General features: G+C 40.3%; 1 long non-coding RNA gene across 3 annotated transcripts in view; it reads right to left on the bottom strand.

Annotated features, from left to right (window-relative positions):
* LOC133061507 (uncharacterized) overlaps positions 1-20,668 on the bottom strand; it is a 161,029-nt gene that overhangs the window by 110,470 nt on the left and 29,891 nt on the right. For all 3 annotated transcript variants that reach the window (XR_009694004.1, XR_009694002.1, XR_009694003.1), the window contains exon 2: positions 6,746-6,845. This is a non-coding gene — a long non-coding RNA (uncharacterized LOC133061507). The remainder of the gene's footprint in view (positions 1-6,745; positions 6,846-20,668) is intronic.

Here is a 20,668-nt window from a genome sequence, read left to right as displayed (position 1 = left end):
TGAGGGGCAACATCAGAGACCTATTACTGTGGGAAGGAAATACACTTCTGCTTTATTGACTACGCCAAATCCTTTGATTTTGTGGACCACAACAAACTGTGGAAAACTCTTAAAGAGATGGGAATACCAGACCACCTTACCTGTCTCTTGAGAAATCTGTATGCAGGTCAGGAAGCAACAGTTAGAACCAGACATGGAACAACAGACTGGTTCCAAATCAGGAAAGCAGTATGTCAAGGCTGTATATTGTCACCCTGCTTATTTAACTTATATGCAGAGTACATCATGAGAAACGCTGGGCTGGATGAAGCACAAGCTGAAATCAAGACTGCCGGGAGAAATATCAATCACCTCAGATATGCAAATGACACAACCCTTATGGCAGCAAGTGAAGAGGAACTAAAGAGCCTCTTAATGAAAGTGAAAGAAGAGAGTGAAAAAGCTGGCTTAAAACTCAACATTGAGAAAAATAAGATCATGGTATCTGGTCCCATCACTTCATGGCAAATAGATGGGGAAACAGTGGAAACAGTGACAGACTATTTTGGGGGGCTCCAAAATCACTGCAGATGGTGAGTGCAGCCATGAAATTAAAAGACGCTTGCTCCTTGGAATAAAAGTTATGACCAACCTGGACAGAATATTAAAAAGCAGACACATAACTTTGCCAACAAAGATCCATCTAGTCAAGGCTATGGTTTTTCTAGTAGTCATGTATGGATGTGAGAGTTGGACTATAAAGAAAGCTGAGCGCTGAAGAATTGATGCTTTTGAACTGTGGTATTGGAAAAGACTCTTGAGAGTCCCTTGGACTGCAAGGAGATCCAACCAGTCCATCCTAAAGGAAATCAATCCTGAGTATTCTTTGGAAGGACTGATGTTGAATCTGAAACTTCAGTACTTTGGCCACCTGATACAAAGAGTTGACTCATTGGAAAAGTCCCTGATGCTGGGAAAGATTGAGGGCAGGAGGAGAAGGGGACGACAGAGGATGAGAAGGTTGGATGTCATCACTGACTCGATGGACATGGGTTCGGGTAGACTCCGGAGTTGGTGATGGACAGGGAGGCCTGGCATGCTGCAGTCCATGGGGTTGCAGAGTTGGACACGACTGAGCGACTGAACTGACTGAACTAACTGTGATTACTTCAGGGATGTGCGATCATTTATTAAGATTTAAGGAGATCTTTTTCTGAGACACTTGAGAAGAGAAAGCAGGAGCGGGGGAGGGGGCGCTCTTTTTCTGTTAAATTTGGACCTGGAAAAGCTTAGGTCTGGAGTGGCCACTGTACCACCATATAGAGCTGAAAAATGAAGTCAGTTTTGAGGTGAGGCAAGAGCTGGAAAACAGATCTCAGGGCGGTCCTTTCAGCCCTGGATCAAACACACCGAAACTTGTATTGCCCTGTGAACCAATGAAATCCCTATTTCCTTTGGGCTTCATCATTTGCAATTTTAAAAACGGAGGGAGATATCATGACAATTTAGCAACCAAGTGAATAGACAAAGCAGAACAAGCTATATGGCATAGTGTGGGAGATAATAAGTGTTTCTGTGGAGAGTTGTGATGAAAGGTATCTACATGTAACAGGGCAGACTTCTAAAAGGTAGTAGACCAAGATTGTCAGGACTCAGTGTGACCACATTGAGTACTCGGATAGAAAAACAGGTATGAAGATCCTGCCAAACCTGATGTTCAGAGGAGCGTAGGAGGCAAATAAGAGGGCAGGGACTCGGAACCCACAAGGTGCCCCAAGGACAGCCAAGGAGGTCCTCAGGCTCAGACCTGACTGACACCAAGGTGACTCACAGACCAGCAAACACGCCTGCCCTCTGCCTTCCCCCCTTTGTTAACCCTCTGATTACTGGTCCTACCATTCTCTCCTTGCCGACTCCATTCCGGCCATAGTGGCCACCTCATGGGTCCTCCAAGTGCATCAAACACGCGCTCCCCTGGGGACCACTGCCCTTGTTTCGCGTTCCCTGGAGGCTCTTTCCCCAGATATCTGCATGTCTGTTGCTTCATTTCCTGCAGGCCTCTGCTCAGACATCAGCATATTAGACAGGTCTTTCTGGATCAGTCTATCCGAAATGGCAAAACTCCACCACCAACCTGATTCATTCTAAGCTCCTTTCCTGTTTTCCCTTTCTTCATAGTGCCTAATACTATCTGACACACTCCACGTGTACTGTTCATTTGTTAACTGACTTTCCTTAATAGAAAGTAAGGAGTGTGAGGACGCAGGCTTGTGTTTTTTGCTGCTATGTCCCTGATACCTAGAACAGTCGAGATCACAGTATGTGCTCAACAGAATGCTGTGGAAGGAAGGCAGGAAGAGAAGCGGGGAGGAAGGAGCCAAGACTTGGCAGCCATAATCGGGGCACTGAGTCCTAGGTCGGTGTGAGGGTCTCGATTATGGTCACCACTTCATGAGACTGAAGTGGACGCTGGCCTCCCTCAGGGAGCCAGGCTCCGCTTCCTCCTACCAGTTCCGTGACTAACCTTTGACTACCACTGAACCCCTGCTAAAATAATAAAGGTTGTTCACTGATAGATTGAAGGTAAAATTTATTTTAGATGTCTGCACAAGTTCTACTGTGTTCAGTAAGGATTTCCTTAGTGCCTAGGATATGCATTAACTATAGTGTTAGGCGAGGAGCCGCTGGAGCTACAGATATTAGAATAGTGGAGAGGATTCCTGATGAAGCTATGATCTCATTTACAATGTCCAAAAAGGGCTATTGGAGATCTAACAGTCTTCAAAACTCAAACAACTGCAACTATGGTCACATCAGAAGTGGTGAGGCTTATATCTGGGAGTAAGAAGTCTTATCCACCCCTCTCAGTGGTAGGCTAGAGCTGGCTTAAGCAGCTCATGAAAGCCAATTGATTTTTCAGGATTTTTTTAAGGACAGTTGTTAAACACAACCACTATTTAAAATTAAATTACTTAAGCTGCACTTAAATAAATTAAAAACAAAGGTAGTAAAAATAAGTAAAGTCATCCCTTTCTGGGATTTTATTACACATTATTATCACTTCATGCTCTCAGGGTTTTTACATCTATTATTATCATCGCAGTAACACTATATAATGGCAAGCTACTGAGTACCTCTCCCCAACTTCACATTCCACGATACCATATTGGAGGCCTGGAATCTGTCATGGTGAAAGTATTTACACCATGGAAATTGGCAAATTGCTAAAAGCCAGGGCTTAATTTATTGTTTTGATGACTGTCAGGACTTAAAGCCGTGGAGGAACTGTTAGTAATGTTGATTAGAATTGAAAGTGAGTCATGTTCATAGCTGTCACATTGTGAAAACTTGAAATGTTCTAGTATTTGAAAACTGTTACCCGGGTCAGCAAAATGTAACTTACATCATTGAGAAATGCAGTTTCAAAATACATCTTTGTTTTGTCACTGTATTCATGTCATAACATGACATGCATGTCATAACTGTACCTGCTCATCAACTCCCGTCATAGCTGATTAGGGACTCAAATGTTTCACAAAAACCAATAAAAGCATTCTGCATAATGAAGAGGGTTGTGTGTTTTATTACCTGTAAATAGTGTGCTACCCATCCTTATATCAGAAAAATGGGTAATAAGCTAATGGATGTACAAACTGGCATACTTTTTTTCAGCAAGCTGGTTGTTAAAAATTTCCAGCACACTACTGCCCACCTTCTTCCCTGACCTATATTAAACCAAGGATATTAAGTCACTTCGTATGACATAATGAGAAATGTGAATTCAGTCTCCATGCCAACTTCCTGGTACAGAGTTTCTAAAACTTTTGTAATTTCCTGAATGATAGGGGTAATAGAAGCATCATTTATTTTGCATTTTTCCGTCACCCCAGTTCCAGACACAGAACTTTTATTAAGATTGGTGGAGTCCCTGGAGTGACCAGAGTGTCTTTTTGTATGCTAATGAGGTAACTGGGAGCTGGGGTCCCCAGGAAGCTTCAGGTTGAACACCAGAAAAACCAAGGCATGATTAGAGGATTGGAACTTTCAGCCCCACCTGCCAACCTCTGGATGGGGGAAAAGGCTAAAGATTGATTTGATCACCAATGGCCAATAATTTAATCAATAATGACTATAGAATGAAGCCACTAAAAACCTCTAAAAAATGGGATTTAGAGTTCCTGGGTTGGTGAGCATACCCACATGCCAGGAGTGTGATACACGACCACACCCCAAGACACAGAAGCTCCTAAATTTGATTTTTATGTATAACTGCTATTCTATTTGTTATTGCGGCAGAAATCATTAGTGTTCACCAAAATTCATCTGCTCCTTTGCGCTTTCCAGCCTTTCTTTCAGTTAACTTGGGCTGTGTGAATAGTGCTACCCAGTGGAATATGCGCGGACGTAACAGGCCAAGACAACCAAGAGCTGATGCGTCTCCTTTTCTCTTCCGCTGCCTGCTCAACTCCAGTCCAGCTGGCATGGTCACAAGATGAAGTCAGTCCACGCCGCTGAGCCATCTTCTGGGTGACAGCCACACGGGAATGTCAGCTAAGCCACATCAGACTTTGAGTGAGTGTGAAATAAACTTTCTTTGTGTCAAGCTACTAATATTTTACATGTTTGTTATACATATAGCCTATGGTACACCTATGAAATTCCAGTTTACACCAATATGAAATAATGTCAAAAACAATAAGCAACTGAAACAATGATAAATTTATATACATAATGTACCACAACAAGGCATTGGACCCTGCTACCTAATTCAAATACCAGCTCTACTAGCATTAGAGCTTAGACACATGGCTGACCTTGGATGCATTCCTCAACCACTCTGAGCTTCTCATGTGCAAAATAGGACAGTGGTGATGATCAAATGAGTAATGTAACTAAATCTGTATATTGGTATATATATATATATATATATATATTGTGTGTGTGTAAATATATATATATATATATATATATATATACAAAATGGGTTATGTATGTGAAGAATAATTTGAATTTGTCAACATAAAGCTTTTACTATCATTCACTCAAGTTTACCAAACTACAAACATATCTAATGACACCATACAGCCAACGCTAAACTAGACTCTGAGCACACAAAGATGAATGAAATGCGGCTCTATTTTCACAGAACTCACAACGTAGAGGCCATACTAATGTGATTAGTGACAACATACAGAACCACGTTCTGGGCTTCAGAAACATACCTTTTTCCAAAAATATTTCATTTCCAGTGCCTTCTGGAATGCAACTTGAGCATTCTGGCACAAATAACCTAGCCTATATCAGTCAGTCAGTTTAGTTGCTCAGTTGTGTCCAACTCTTTGAGATGCCAGCATCAATATCCCAATGTACTTTCTGGATTCAGTTTCCCTCTCTCCAAATTGTCTCGTTTGACTCTTAGAACAGGGATCTGATTAAAATTATTCTACTTAAAAATCCTTAATACATCTCCATTGATTGCATATAGAATAAAATATTGTAGAGTACCAAGACTTGCCTGCAACCCTAAACTATCTGCACCTCGTAGCCTCTCATGTAGGAGAATGAGAGAAATATAGTCTAAATAGAACTGGACTAGAAACCCTGAATATAGATCTAATTCTGCCTCCTACATCTTTGGAATCTTGGATAAGAAACTTAACTTCTCTAGATCTCAGTTTCCCCATAAATACAAAGGAGATGTTACTTGTTCAAGGTTGAGCCAAATAACATTATAAGTGTTACGAGTTATCATTTATAAAATATAAAGATACACATATAGGTAATGCTTCTAAAACTTTAGTGTAGGGAAAAAAGTCCTCTGCGGATGCTGTTAAATACATATTCATCTAAGCACCTTCCCCAAGAACCTTGATTCAGTAAGTCCAACCTAGAGACAGGAAATTGACTTTTTGCTAAGCACTCCACGTGATTCTGATGTAGGTAGTCCATGGACCACACTTCAAGAAACACTGATGCAAAGTATCATAAGGGCTTTCCTGATGGCTTGGTGGTAAAGAATCTGCCTGCCAATGCAGGAGATATGGGTTCGATCCCTGGGTCAGGAAGATGCTCCTGAGGAGGAAATGGCATCCCACTCCAGAATTCTTGCCTGGGAAATCCCATGGACACAGGAGCTTGGTGGGCTACAGCCCATGCGGTCACAAGAGTCACACCATGACTTATTGACTAAACAACAACAAAAGTATCATAAATTCCAGAAGGAAGAGTCCTTCTGTAGAAAAATCCAATGTAACTATTACTTGACTTCAGCAATATCTTTCACATTTTTGTTATTATTACAAAAACAGAAACTGTTGTCAGACTTAGTAAACTGGAAACATGTATTTACTGAGAAACCCAGAAATATTTACTGAGATACCCAGAAAATTTAATCTCATTTTAGTCTTTTCATTTCATTTTAGTCCTTGGGAAAAAAAATGAAAAATATACATTTTCTCCCAATTTAATGATAAGGAAACTGAGGCTTAGATGCTGTAGAAACAAATTTCAAATCCCTGGTGCTGTCTGGAATGGAATTTGAGAACTTCTGGAGCCTGAGTGCAAACCCACGGCCTTGCCATTTCTCATGGCTGCCTCCTAGATGGAGCCAGAATTGGCCAGAAGCCAGATTCTGCAGCTGCTCTTGAGGTGTAAAGGCAGCTATTATCAGTCCTGATGAACTTCAATTCACAAATCAATATTTTTCCATTACCGGTTCTGCCTCCAGACATTTTTTGTATTGTATTTGAAACATAGAAAATATTACCTCTATTGTAGTTATTTCTCTCCTCCGAATTGACCACGTGACCCAAGGCAACTTTGTGGGAGGTGGAATGGAGGCTGGGGCTGTCCCTAAGAGAGTTGCCCTGTTAAGAGATGCAGAGAAGACTGATGGTGATAATTCTTGAAGTCCTGTGGAAATTCCATTCTACCTTACAAAGAGAAATGTAAATAAGAAGCTGAATATATATGAATATATACATGTATTTACTGAAAGCCCATCAGCAAAGACAAAATTAAGCTATCCAAAGGACTTACACTTTTGCCACCCAAGTGTTCTTTGTTTTGTTTTTAAGCTAGCAATAAAACAGATGAGAAAGTATCACACAATTTACTGACCAAAGTACACAGAAGCCTTAATAAAAAGAGAGAACTTACCTCTCAAACCTAGTTTATCTTAATATTGTGATTAACAGCTATAATTAAGCACTGTAAAATTCAGAAGTACATGATCATATAGGAAAAAATTATTTTCATATAGGAAAATGATAATGCCAATATAATTTAAATTCCAAATAAATCTTTATTTTAATAGAGGGAAGAAGTATTCCTATTTTTATTTACTCCTAGGTGTCTGCTTGAAGCTAAGTGGCTACAATACATTAACCAAGGAGCTTTTAGGAAATAAGGCAAAGTAATAAAAAATGCAGAAAAACATTTTAAATATGGGGAAAAAAATCCCATGCACCATCCTATAACTCACTATTCACATACACACACAGAACTATAACAGATGTGCAGCAGAAATTGAAGGAAAATTTTTCTTGTGCTAATCTGAGCTAACAGCTGTTATTAAGGCTGACTCTTTAATACTTTTGTCATCACTTCTAAAAACCAGCTTTTCAAATGTAGAAAGGAGAATTTGCAAATAGGGAGGAAAAACTTTAGGAATATAAATTTGTCTGTTCTCAGTACTGAAGTTCCTCACCTTTTAAACTCACAATCAATAATTTTCCATTACCAGCTCTGCCTCCATACACTTTTATATGGAGGCCTTGAAAATATCACTTCTGTTGTGGTTATTCCTCTTCACTCTATTAACCACATTTTTGAAGGAGATCATATAGAATCTTGAAATTCTTGTATTGCAGGTAAACTTCAAATGAATATATCTCAACAAGCAAATGTTCTAGCGACTCAAACAAAGGGCTCTATATGTAGTGATAAAGAAGCAGCACAGGCTTTACAGTCAGATGGTCCAGATTTCAATACCACCCTCACCATTTTGTGATGCTGGATGAATTTTTTAAGCTCTTTGAGCCTCTATTTTCTTCTTTGCAAAATGGGATAATAATAGTATCTACCGATATCAAGTAGTCATGTATAGATGTGAGAGTTGGACTGTAAAGAAAGTTTAGTGCCAAAGAACTGATGCTTTGGAACAGTGGTGTTGGAAAAGACTCTTGAGAGTCTCTTGGACGCAAGGAGATCCAACCAGTCCATGCTAAAGGAGATCAGTCCTGAATATTCATTGGAAGGACTGATGCTAAAGCTGAAACTCCAACATTTTGGCCACCTGATGCGAACAGCTGGCTCATTTGAAAAGACCCTGTTGCCAGGAAAGATCGAAGGCGGCAGAAGAAGGGAACAACAGGGGATGAGATGGTTGGATGGCATCACCGACTCAATGGACATGAGTCTGGGAAAACTCTGAGAGTTGGTGATGGACAGGGAGGCCTGGCGTGCTGCGGTCCATGGGGTCGCAAAGAGTCGGACATGACTGAGTGACTGAACTGAACTGAACTGAACTGATATCAAGGATGTCTTAAGGATTAAATAGTATACACATATATATGTATGTGGTTTTCCCTAGTGGTTCAGTGGTAAAAAATCTGCTTGCCAATGCAGCAAATGTGGGTTCTATCCCTGGGTCAGGAAGAAACCCTGAAGAAGGAAATGGCAACCCCCTGTAGAATTCTTGACTGGGAAATCCCATAGACAGAGCAGCATGGCGGACTACAGCCAATGGGGTCTCTAAAGAGCTGGACACAGCGGCTAAACAACAGTATATACATATGTATATGGGGGGTATACGTATGTGTGTGCATGTACACATGTGTGTGCATGGCTTAAAGTCGTAACTAGTACATCATACGCATTTTTTAGGGGTCAGATGCTATTGTTGTTATTTATTATTTATTGTATGTTATTTATTATTATCATCATTACAAAACTACCATACAACTTAGCCTACAGATCAGACTGGGGCATTGATTAATTTAGAATCTGTGTCTCTGTAAACGTTAACTCATGAAAAAACTCCAGCTAAATATATATATATATATATATATACTTTTTTTTTCACTGAGCACTGTTGTGAGGAAGTTAAATTTACTGAATGGACTGACTGACTGGTGCTGTGTACACGCAGGGAGAATGTGACCATGACTCATCTCGAAGCTGTTTTATCAAATTCACTTCTCTGTCATGAGTCAGAGGACATCAAAGATTTCTACAATTTCACAGTCAGTTTGTGGCAACCAGGGGATTTGGTTGAGCTAATTACTTTAATGACATTTCAGTGGGTGCTTATCCAGTACTTAAGCAGAAGGTAGCATTCTTTTCTGCATTCTTTGATGAGGGTTGTTTTGAGGGCTGGAACTAATTTCCTTAAGTCTCTGAATTGAGTTGATTGTTAGCATGGGAGCGTGAAGTGTGGTTTTCCAAAGGAGATAAAGAGATTATATTTTCAACAAATCTTTCGAAAAACTAAAGAGCCATAGTCTTTCACCATGAGTAATGCAATTTCATTTTTGTCTTCACTAACAAAAAAACATAGTTTTGTCTTCACCACAACAAAAATATATATTGACAAAAAAATAGGAAAGTATACATAGCTATAGGATTATTACTCTTCCTTATGCTAAATAAAGAAAAAATTCCAATTCTTCTTTTCAGAACATACCTGTACTTATTCTTTTCCAAATAGCTCTTCTATCTCCTCCCTTTTTCATCTATCAGACATTAATTTTTTTCAGCATTTAATGGAATGAAAATTAAGTGGCTCACATTGCATAAAATTAAAATCACTTTTTGTCTCCTTATTTTGATAAAATATGCTCTCAAACACCAACATATCCAATTGGGTGAGCTCCAGCTTGGGAAGAAATATGGTTTTTTCATTCCCTCTTTCTAAGTCTATAGGAGAAGGACTGAGTGTGAGCTTTTACAGAAACAACTAAATACGTGGATTCTTATACTGCTTTTCACATTTCTCAGAAACTCAGTGGTAAACTTTTTCATATCTTTAAATTCTGCACAGCCTTGAGGCTAAAATATGAACCCTGGCTCTTTATCTGCCTTGTCATTGGAGATATCTTTAACAATGCAGGAGTTTTAGGTGATTAACAAACAGCAACTGAAAGGCACCAGATAACAGAATAATAAAGCAGGTGATAGCACCCTTCCTGCCAGATGAACATGCCTCACAGAAAGCTTAACTGTCAGATACCTACAGTTTCATCTGTTTGAAGAAGACTTGATAATAGCCTGAAATGTCAAAATTCAGCTGCCAGTACTAAACTGTGGCTTTCAAAATGCTCTATGGTCCCATAGGGCATAAATTCCAAGCAGCAACTGAGCTTCCTCACAGCCTGACAGCCTATCCTAGTCCTGGGAGAGCCTTGCATCTGTGCAAGTCCAGTGACTGCAGCTTTTTTTTTTTTAAGGAGCTGCGATTGGGGCACGTATGTGCCTCTGCGCTCTGTCAGGACTCTTTGCGACCCCATGGATCGCCTGTCCATGGAATTTTCCAGGCGAGAATACTGGAGTGGGTCGCCACTTCCTACTCTAGGGGGTCTTCTCCACCCAGTGATCGAACACAGGCCTGCTGCGTCTCCTGCATCAGCAGGCGGATTCCTTACCGCTGTGCCACCTAGGAGCCCGACCGGGGCTCAGCCTCTCACAGAATAGCACAGAAGCCATTTGGGCGCTAGAATATTCCAATGTCTTTTGAGGCCTCTGGAGAGGAAACTAAATTCAGCTCCACGAGTTGGATCACAGCTGGGCAGAAAGCACTTGGGCACTACTTCGGCCAAGATTCTCAAGGTGGAAAATGATATCCTGGGACTGCTCCTTCCTCGCCGGTGACCCTGCTAAGTAGAAGCAATTTCCCCGATTACAACTGCAATTTCTCATCAAGCATTACATAACCCATATCATTTCATCTGCCTAAAATAAATTATTCATGTCGTTTGGGAATTCATCTGGGAGCTGCAGATCAAATGCCCCATTTGCTGCTAAATTACTGTTAACATTTTTCTTTTTTTTTTTTTTTTTCTGATTTATTAGTTGTTTACACAGAGTATTGCTTGCATATAACTCATTTTCCTCAGTGTTGTTTTTCTGTAAAAAATTATATCCTTATTTTCTTTTGAATGCTCAAGGGCAAGTTGAAGATTCTTTTTGGCCCTAAAAAATGTAGAGTACCACCCTCAAAAATTTCCATTATATACAAAAATTTTCTCAATTGATGCTATCCCATCAAAGTCTTGAACACATAAAAGGCTATTCTATAAAGTCAGCAGTGTGATGGAAAGTAGTCTGATTGTGGGGTTTTTACCCCATCGCCTCTGCTTTCTAGCTGTGAGACAAGAAGCAAAGTATTTTCCTCTCTTGGTCTAACTGGTTTAATCTCTATTACGAACGTACTGTTAACACACATTTTGGTAACTACCATAAAAATTAAATTAACTAATACATAGAGTGTTTACACCAGCACTAAACATTTAGTAAATGCTTGTTCATGGAGTTGGTGATGGACAGGGTGGCCTGGCATGCTGCAGTCCATGGGGTCAAAAAGAGTCGGACACGACTGAGTGACTAAACTGAACTGTTAATATTAACTGTTGTTTTTTATTTATTTAAAATAAATGTCACATTATCCTGATTTGATCTTTTTGGGAATTCATTATTTTATGAAATGATAGTGAAAGTGAGTCCACAAACAGTGGAATTATGTTACTTCTGGAATGTGTTACTACTAATATCGCCATGCAATTCAGCCATTAATCTATCAAGGATTGGTAAATTAGTAGCCCAAGGCATGTGTATAGGAAAGGGAGAAATTGCCATTTTACTCGGGAAGTGTCAGTAGAAATCACAGAGCTCCAGTTCTTATCGATACAAGTGAATATCCTCCGAGGGCCAGCCTGGACCCTCCTGGTTTGGGCTATTATTTCTCCTTTCATTTCTTGTTATTTTGTTTACTTGGGTCCTCCCTCTTTTCTTTTTGGTGAGCCTGGCTAAAGGTTTATCAATTTCATTTATCTTTTCAGAAAACCATCCCTTGGTTTCAATAATCTTTTCTGTTCTTAATCTTTATTTTATTTATTTTCTCTCTGAGCTTTATTATTTCCTTCTGTCTATTGGCTTTAGGCTTAGTTTGTTCTTTTTCTAACTCCTTTAGGTGGTAGATTTGGCTATTTATTTGAGATTTTTCTCGTTCCTGGAGAAAGGCCTGTATCACTATAAACTGCCTCCCATCCATCTTAGAGTGTTGTGTTTCCATTTTCACTTGTCTGGCATATTTTCTAATTTCCTCTTTGATTTCTTCATTGACCCATTGGTTTTTTTAGTAGCATGTTATTCAGTCTCCATATGTTTGTTCTTTTTCATTTTTCTTTCTGTAATTGATTTTCAGTTTCATTATGTTGTGGTTGGAAAAAATGCTTGCTATAATTTCTATCTTCTTAATTTTCTTGAGGCTTGTTTTATGGCCTAAGAGAATATTCCATGTGCACTTGATAAGAATTTATATTATGTTATTTGGGGATGTAAGGTCCTTTAGATATTAAGTCCAACTGGCCTATTTTATCACTTAAGATCACTGTTGCCTTACTGATTTTCTGTCTGAATGATCTGTCCACTGATGCAAGTGGGGTGTTAAAGCCCGCTACTATTATTATATTATTATCAAATTCTCCTTTTATGTCTCTTAGTATTTGCTTTATGTATTTAGCTGTTCCTGTATTGGGTGCACATATGTTACTGAGTGTATTATCTTCTTGTACTGGTGCCTTTATCATTATATCATTTGCCTTTTGTTACAGTTTTTGCTTGAACCTCTATTTTTTCTGATTTGAGGACTGCTGCCCTTCTTTCTTGTTTCCATTTCCATTAAATCTCTTTTCCTACTCCCTCACTTTCAGTCTGTGAGTCTATTGTAGGCAGCATGTAGAAGAGTCTTGAGTTTTGTTGGTGGTGTGTTGTTCTTTTTTTTATCCCATCAGCTCCCTGTGTCTTTTGATTGGAGCATTTGGTCCACTCACATTTAAAGTAATGACTAATGAGTACGTACTTATAGCCATTCTGTTACTTGTGTTTCCATTGACTTTGTAGTTCTTCGCTCTTCGTTTCTTCTCTTGTGCTTTGATACTTCTCTTTAGTTGCACGCTTGTGTTCCTTTTTATTTTGTGTGTGCCTATTGTAAATGTTTGATTTGGGTTATCATAGGGTTAGTATATGCTGACCTGTAACTATATCTACTTGTTTTAAACTGGTGGTCATTTAAGTTAAAACACACTCTAAAAAATCTACATATTTTGACTCCCCTACCCCACATTTTGTGTTTTTGATGTTGTGTTTTACATCTTCATGTTAATCCCTTAACTGTTTATTGCAGTTATTGTTGCTTTTGTAATTTTTTGTCTTATAATCTTCATACTGGCTTGTTTAAGTGATTGATCCTCAATCCCTGCTATGTATTTGTGTTTCCTAGTGGGATTTCCTCTTTCTTGTAGATTCCTCTTTTCCACTCAGAGAAAACCCTTCACATTTCTTTTAGTGTAGGTTTAGTACTGATGAACTCTTTCAGTTTTTGCTTGTCTGGGAAGTTCTCTATCCCTCCTGCTATTCTAAATGACACCTTGATGGGGAGAGTATTTCAGGGTTTTCCCTTTCAGAACTTTGAAAATACCATGCCTCTACTTTCTGACTGCAAAGTCTGTGCAGAGAAATCAGCTGATCGCCTTATGGGGATTCCCTTGTATAAGGCTGTTTTATCCTCGCTGCCTTTAGAATTCTCTAACGTTTCCTTTTTAATTGTATGTCTTGGTATGGGTCTGAGTTCATCTTGTTTGGGAACCTGTGTGCTTCCTGTGCCTGGATATCTGTTTCCTTCTTCAGGTCTGGAATTTTTTAGCCATGATTCCCTCAAATGCATTTAATGTTTTTTTATTTAACTTTATTTAGTCATTGATTGGTGGCCCTTCTGGGTCTTCATTGCTGCCCGGGCTCTGCTCCAGCTGCGGTGAGCGTGTGTTACTCCCTAGCTGTGGTGTGCAGGCGTCTCACTGCAGAGGCTTCTCTTGTTGCACGCCACGGGCACTAGAGCATGCAGACTTCAACAGTACAGGCCCACGGACCCAGCAGCCGCAGCTCCCAGGCTCTAGAGCACAGACTCAACAGTTGCGGCACGTGGGCTCAGCTGCCCTGTGGCATCTTCTCAGATCAGAGATCAAACGCATGTCTCCTGCATTGGCAGGCGGATTCTTTACCACAGGGCCACCAGGGAAACCCCCTCAAATACATTTTTTTCTTCCCTTTTCTTTCTTTCTTCTTCTTCTGAGACCCCTGTAATGCAAATGTTGGAATGCTTAAGGTTAGCCTAGAGATCTCGTAAAGTGCTTTCAATTTTTAAAATGTGTTTTTCTTTTTGCTCTTCTAATGGTGTGATTTCCATCATTCCATCTTCCAGCGCACTTACATACTCTTCTGGATCACTTGGTCTGCTATTCATTCCTTCAGGTGTGCTTTTTATTTCAGCTATCAAATTCTTCATTTCTGATTATCTTTTTTTTATATTTTCTAGTTCCTTGTTTACACGTTCACTGTTTACATCAATTCTTTTCTCTAACGTAGTGAACAGTTTTATTACCAATGTGAAAAAACTCAGCTGTTTGACGCAGAGGCTGCCTCGTCCCAGGCTGGGACTAGTGGGTGGGGGGCAGTGGCCACCACTGGCATTTACTGAAGCGGTGGACCAGAAGCAGCCCAGATACCTGCTGCACCATGGCTCACCTCCTGAAACGCGCTCAAAGTCCACGTGGGCCCCGCCCGCCCTGCAGAGTGGTTCCACGGTAGAGCAAGAGTGGTGGGGGCCGTGACCAACTGTGAAGGATAAAGGGACTTACTCCCCAAACTGTGTTTGAGCAGAGCTGTAGACGCCTGGACAGGCAGCACATCGGACCTCTGCTGTGCATGGGCCCCCTTGCTTTAGCACGCTCCCCTCTGTTGCAAGGAGAGGGAAAAACACGTGCTTAAAGGGAACGAGTCAGCCTGGGCCCAAACCCTCGAGGCTTCTGCTCCAGCAGCTAGGGATCAGACCCCACCCCTGGTAGGGCAGTGATAGTCGTGGAGCAGAAGGGAAATCCCACCTCCCATCCGACCCCAGTTCCAGCTCCTCCATCACCAGCCCACTCTGCCCTCTCCATTACCAAAGTGGTAGCTGCCAGCATACCCTAAAGAAAGACATGACTTATGTCCACATCAAATTCAGCTCTCTCAGCAATGGCATTGGCACACACTGTCTGTATAAGGATGCTCCCACGTGAGAACACCCCTTCATGACTGTAATAGATAACTATTCCATCTAAATTCAGAAAAGCAGAGAAAGTTAAGCAAAATGACAAGGCAGAAGAACGACTCTCAGTTGAAAAAGCAGGAGAAAAATCCTTGAAAAAATAAAGAAATAGAAAAAATTTACCAGATAAAAACTGAAATCCCCACTTTTAAACTTGAGTTTGCTCCTTATTTATTGTCTCCTCCACACATTTTTCATGCATTTCTATTTCTACTTCTCTTTTCCATCCACAAAATTCAGGGCAAAACATCCGTCCCGCCAATTTGCTTCTCACCACCTTGTCAAAGGAAGCAAAGCATGTGACCTACCCCAGTGGCATTCTCCTGCTGCCCATATAAATCATCAACACCAACACGCGTGTGGCACCAGGAGAGGGTACAAGCTCTAATCATAGGAGTCATAATTGCAACAATTGGTTGCCAATTATTATTGGCTGTTAAATGTGAAGCTCTCTAAACATCTTGGTCCCAACTTAAGGCATTTGGTGGCTCTTCTGCGTCAGTGGGTGCCAAGGGCTCACTTTCTTCTTTTCTGATAGAATGACAGAAACTATAAAAGAGAATCTTTGGCCTTGGGCGCAGACACAAGATTATTCCATAACAACTATGACAACCAAAGTGAGATCTAGTTTGTAGTTCTGCACACAGCATTTTCATATATGAGTACAGTTATATTCCCAGATGGGGCTTCCCAGGTGGTGCACCTGCCGATGCAGGAGACACAAGAAACGCGGGTTTGATCCCTGGGTCAGGGAGAGCCCCTTGAGTAGGAAATGGCAACCCACTCCAGTGTTCTTGCCTGGAAAATCCCAAGGACAGAGGAGCCTGGTTGGCTACAGTCCATGGGGTCACAAAGAGTCAGACTTGACTGAGTGACAGAGCAGGATGAGCATGATATTCCTAGACAGTTCTATATATTGAAGTTACGAGTACACTACTCTATCTGTTAGCTTTCACCCCAATTAGTCCTCAGAGCACAAGTCCTCTTCCTTCTTAATGTTTGTTAAATCTATTCTATATATACACACACACGCATACACATATATATTCTTACTTCTAGTTCCTGGGTTCTGGTTCTCATAATTTATTATCTAAGTCATTTTAACTGCCCCCTAAGACATGTCCTTTCCTTCCGGCTTTACCAAGCTCCTAATTCATCCTCCACACTGTCACCAAAGTGCTCATTCTAAAAGGAAATCAGAGCAAGCCCTCTCTTGGTTAGAATTCTGTAATGGTGCCACATGGAACCACATTTGGCTCTGGGTAAAAGTCCCAGTTTCCTACTATGGCATTCAAGGTTTTGGTTCCTGTTTGTTTGCTTAACTAATTCAACTCCTTACTTTAAAAAGCCAGCTTCCCACCCACTCCCAATGTTTGTCCTTTGTTGCCTTAGGCTTACTTTCACCATAGCATTTTCATGGCCTTTTATAATCATGCATATATTCCTCTCTCATCCAGGAGGTTGTTAGCTCCTAAAGAGCAGCTATTGAATTTTACTTGGTATCCTGAGCCCATAGGATAGTTGCTATTCAACATATATTTTCTAAATAAATGAGTGAATGCAATTGTCATATTGATAAAACTTCCATTGGAACTCTCAACTAAGGTGTAACAATGAACAGCAATGGGTCTCGGTGCTCTGATATAAAAAGCTGGAACCACAGGAAGCACTCCCCAGTGGGAACTCTGTCCCATGTAAAGCAGAAGAGCCTCTCACTTGGAGAGCAGTCCTTGAAAGTGCTGCTCACTTGCTGACTCTTGAAGAAAACCTGTCTGGAAAATGCTTGGATAATGGTAATTTAAAGAGCCATTAGCTGTGCACAGCACTGAAAATATTTCTGGCTAGTCCGAAGGAGAAACATAAAGATGCTCTTAAAACAAAGATGCTAAGAGCTAGCAGCAAAGGACCAAACACATGTGAAGGCAATTATGATCTGGAGGTCATGATTCTAATCTTCAGTGTAATAATACAGTGCCGAACCACAGGATGTATTTTGCAAATTTAATATTAAGGGACAAAAACAAAACAATACCTTGAAAACACAAAGTGTACTTAATGGAATATATTTTTCCTTCCTAAAATGAGTATATTCTTTGACAACATGATGGGCATGGATCTCAGTCCACAATTCTAGGTGTATTAAAAAAAAAAAAAAGCCTCTAGTGTGGAGAAAAAGGAACCCTCTTACACTGTTGGTGGGAATATAAATTGGTGCAACCATTATGGAGAACAGTATGGAGGTTCCTCAGAAAACTAAAAATAGAGTTGCCATATGATCCAGCAATCCCACTCCTGGGCATATATCCAAACAAAACTATAATTCTAAAAGACACATGCACCTGTGTTGACAGCAGCACTATTTACAATAGCCATGACATGGGAACAACCTGAATGTCAACTGACAGATGAATAAGACAAAGATATGTGCGTGTGTGCGTGTATATATACAGACTATTACTCAGACGTTAAATTAAGAATGAAACAATGACACTTGCAGTTACATGGATGGACCTGGAGGTTATAATACTAAGCAAAGCAAGAAAAAGACAAGCATATCATATCACTTCCTAAAATATGACACAAATGAACTTATCAATGAAACAGAAAGAGACTCACAAACCTAGAGAACAGACTTGTCATTGCCAAGGGGGAGTTGGAGTGGGGAAAGGTTGTATTGGGAGTCTGGGGCTTAAAAATGCCAAGTATTATCTATAGGATGGATAAACAACGAGGTCCTATTGTATAGAACAGGAAACTATACTCAATAGCCTATAATAAACCATAATGGAAAAGGAGAAAGAATACATGTATATGCAAAACTGAATCACTTTGCTGTACGACAGAAATTGATGCAACACTGAAAATCAACTAATCTTCCAATAAGTAAATGAACCCTTTATTTTCTATAATAATTTCTGACTCAAAGCGCCATTTCACTGAGGTTGTGGGAAACTTAATATTAGCTCTTTGGGAGTTTCCTGATCCTTTTCATAGTGTTCTGTCAAAGTTGTAGGATCTTCTGCAAAGCCAAGAAAATTGGGAAAATGTGGAGAGTAGTGTATCCTGTCCTTAATCACCATTCACACTGGTTGCCTGTGAGGTATGTGATATCATTGGAACAGTCCCCTCTTGGTCTGTGGGTCTTTGGTGCTTCAGAGGGGGAGCTGTCTATGGTTCTCTCTGTCCAGACTCCACAAGAAGCTTTTCTTCACAGGGGATACCAAAAGTAAAACTAAAAGTCCTCTTTCAATCCCAATAACTCTGGACTTTCCCCTCTTCCTCTCAGCAGACTGGAAGCACATCTTTATCAGCTGTGAAGCATTCCCTAAAAGTATTTTGTCTAAACCTATGAGCTCTGAACTGAGGCTTTTTTAGTAGTGGAAACTACTTACAATGGACATGTCACGTGTGAGATGACTTTTCACTATCATTTTCCACTTGCGGGAAATCAAACCACTTATTGTTGTTTAAATAGTCAATTAAATCCAGATGACCAGGATGCTCATCCCTTTGAAATGAGTCTATCAAGGCTGGCACATGCCTACAGCAACCACACCAGAAAAATAATCTGTGTAGCCTGCTGGCAGGAGAATATGGGATCTGAAGTGAGTGCTATTCCTCACTTTAGACCTGTGGTTAGGTCATCCAGTTTTCAAGAGATGCTGAAAGTATGAAATTTTGTGTGAAAGCTCTTGGATTTTTAAAAGGCATCTCAACTGTTTAAACACTATATTTATACACACGCAGGTTAAACAAAAAACACCCAAGGGTAGATAGACCTGATCCATGAGCTATAATTTGCACAATCTAGATATGTCACTTGGATAAAGAACCAGTGCTACTGAACCCTGGATCCAAAATCACTGCAGATGGTGACTGCAGCCATAAAATTAAAAGACGCTTGCTCCTTGGAAGAAAAGCTATGACAAACATAGACAGCATAATAAAAAGCAGAGATATTACTTTGCCAACAAAGGCCCATCAGATCAAAAGCTATGGTTTTTCCAGTAGTCATGTATGGATGTGAGAGTTGGACTATAAAGAAAGCTGAGCGCCAAAGAATTGATGCTTTTGAAGTGTGGTGTTGGAGAAGACTCTTGAGAGTCTCTTGGACTGCAAAGAGATCCAACCAGTCCATGCTAAAGGAAATCAGTCCTGAATATTCATTGGAAGGGCTGATGCTGAAGCTGAAACTCCAATACTTTGGCAACCTGATATGAAGAACTGACTCCTTGGAAAAGACCTTGATGCTGGGAAAGACTGAAGGCAGGAAGAGAAGGGGATGACAGAGAATGAGCTGGTTGGATGGCATCACTGACTCAATGGACATGAGTTTGAGAAAGCTCCAGGAGTTGGTGATGGACAGGGAGGCCTAGTGTGCTGCAATCCATGGGGTTGCAAAGAGTCAGACACAACTGAGTGACTGAACTGAACTGAACTGAACTGATACTTTGCAGAAAAGATTTCTGCAAATAATCGGTGATTTGTGAAAATCCATAAGCTCTTTTTTTTTTTCCATTTTGTAACAAAACTCAAAATTTCTGATGCTAAAAATGATAAAGGCAGGATGTGAAAGTTCTTCTCTATTGTTGAAGGAAGGTATCCCTAGCTCTTTGGATATGATATATTCAAGCAAAGCCATAAATACACAGAATCTGTTTTCATGGGCTTCTCCTCCCTTTTCCAACCATTGCCACTTTTCAAACCTTTTGGAGCACCACAAGCACAAGACAGCCCCTACTCAGCCAACAGAGCTCCATTCCATCAAGCCCTTTCAGTAAACGTTAACAGCTGCTATGGCCCACAGAATCATTTCAAATCAGACCAGAGTACAAAATTGCATCATCTTTCCAAGCACATCTTGACAGTCACTAAACCAGTCTTTTCCCAGAAGCCAAGAGTTCCTATACATACAAATTGTTCTTTGTAGTTACACAGACCATTCGAGGTACTATTTGCCCTTTTATTTCACTGAGCTGTAATTTTCATAAGCTTACTTTCTAGCATGGAATGGTGACTCCTCATTTGTGTTTTCTTCACTGGTTAAATACAGAAAAGGAACTCTCCAAAACTCACCATGAAACCCTCATTAGTATTTGCAAACTTTATTCACACATCATTTAATTTAGTCATATATTTTGTTGAAGCACAAAATGCTTCCAAAGGCTTTTGGTATTTTGGTGACATTATATTAGGTGTCTGTTGCCGTATAACAAACTACCCAAAGCTTAATATCATAAAACAACAATAACTTAGCATTTCCCATGATCCTCTGGGTGGCTGAGCGGTCCTGGTCTGGTTTGCCTGGCCTTACTCATGTGACTTTGT

Source organism: Dama dama, chromosome 9 (assembly GCF_033118175.1).
Source record: "Dama dama isolate Ldn47 chromosome 9, ASM3311817v1, whole genome shotgun sequence".
NCBI lineage: Eukaryota > Metazoa > Chordata > Mammalia > Artiodactyla > Cervidae > Dama > Dama dama.
The sequence above is the reverse complement of the archived record's forward strand: the minus strand, read 5'-3'. Positions and strand labels throughout refer to the sequence as shown.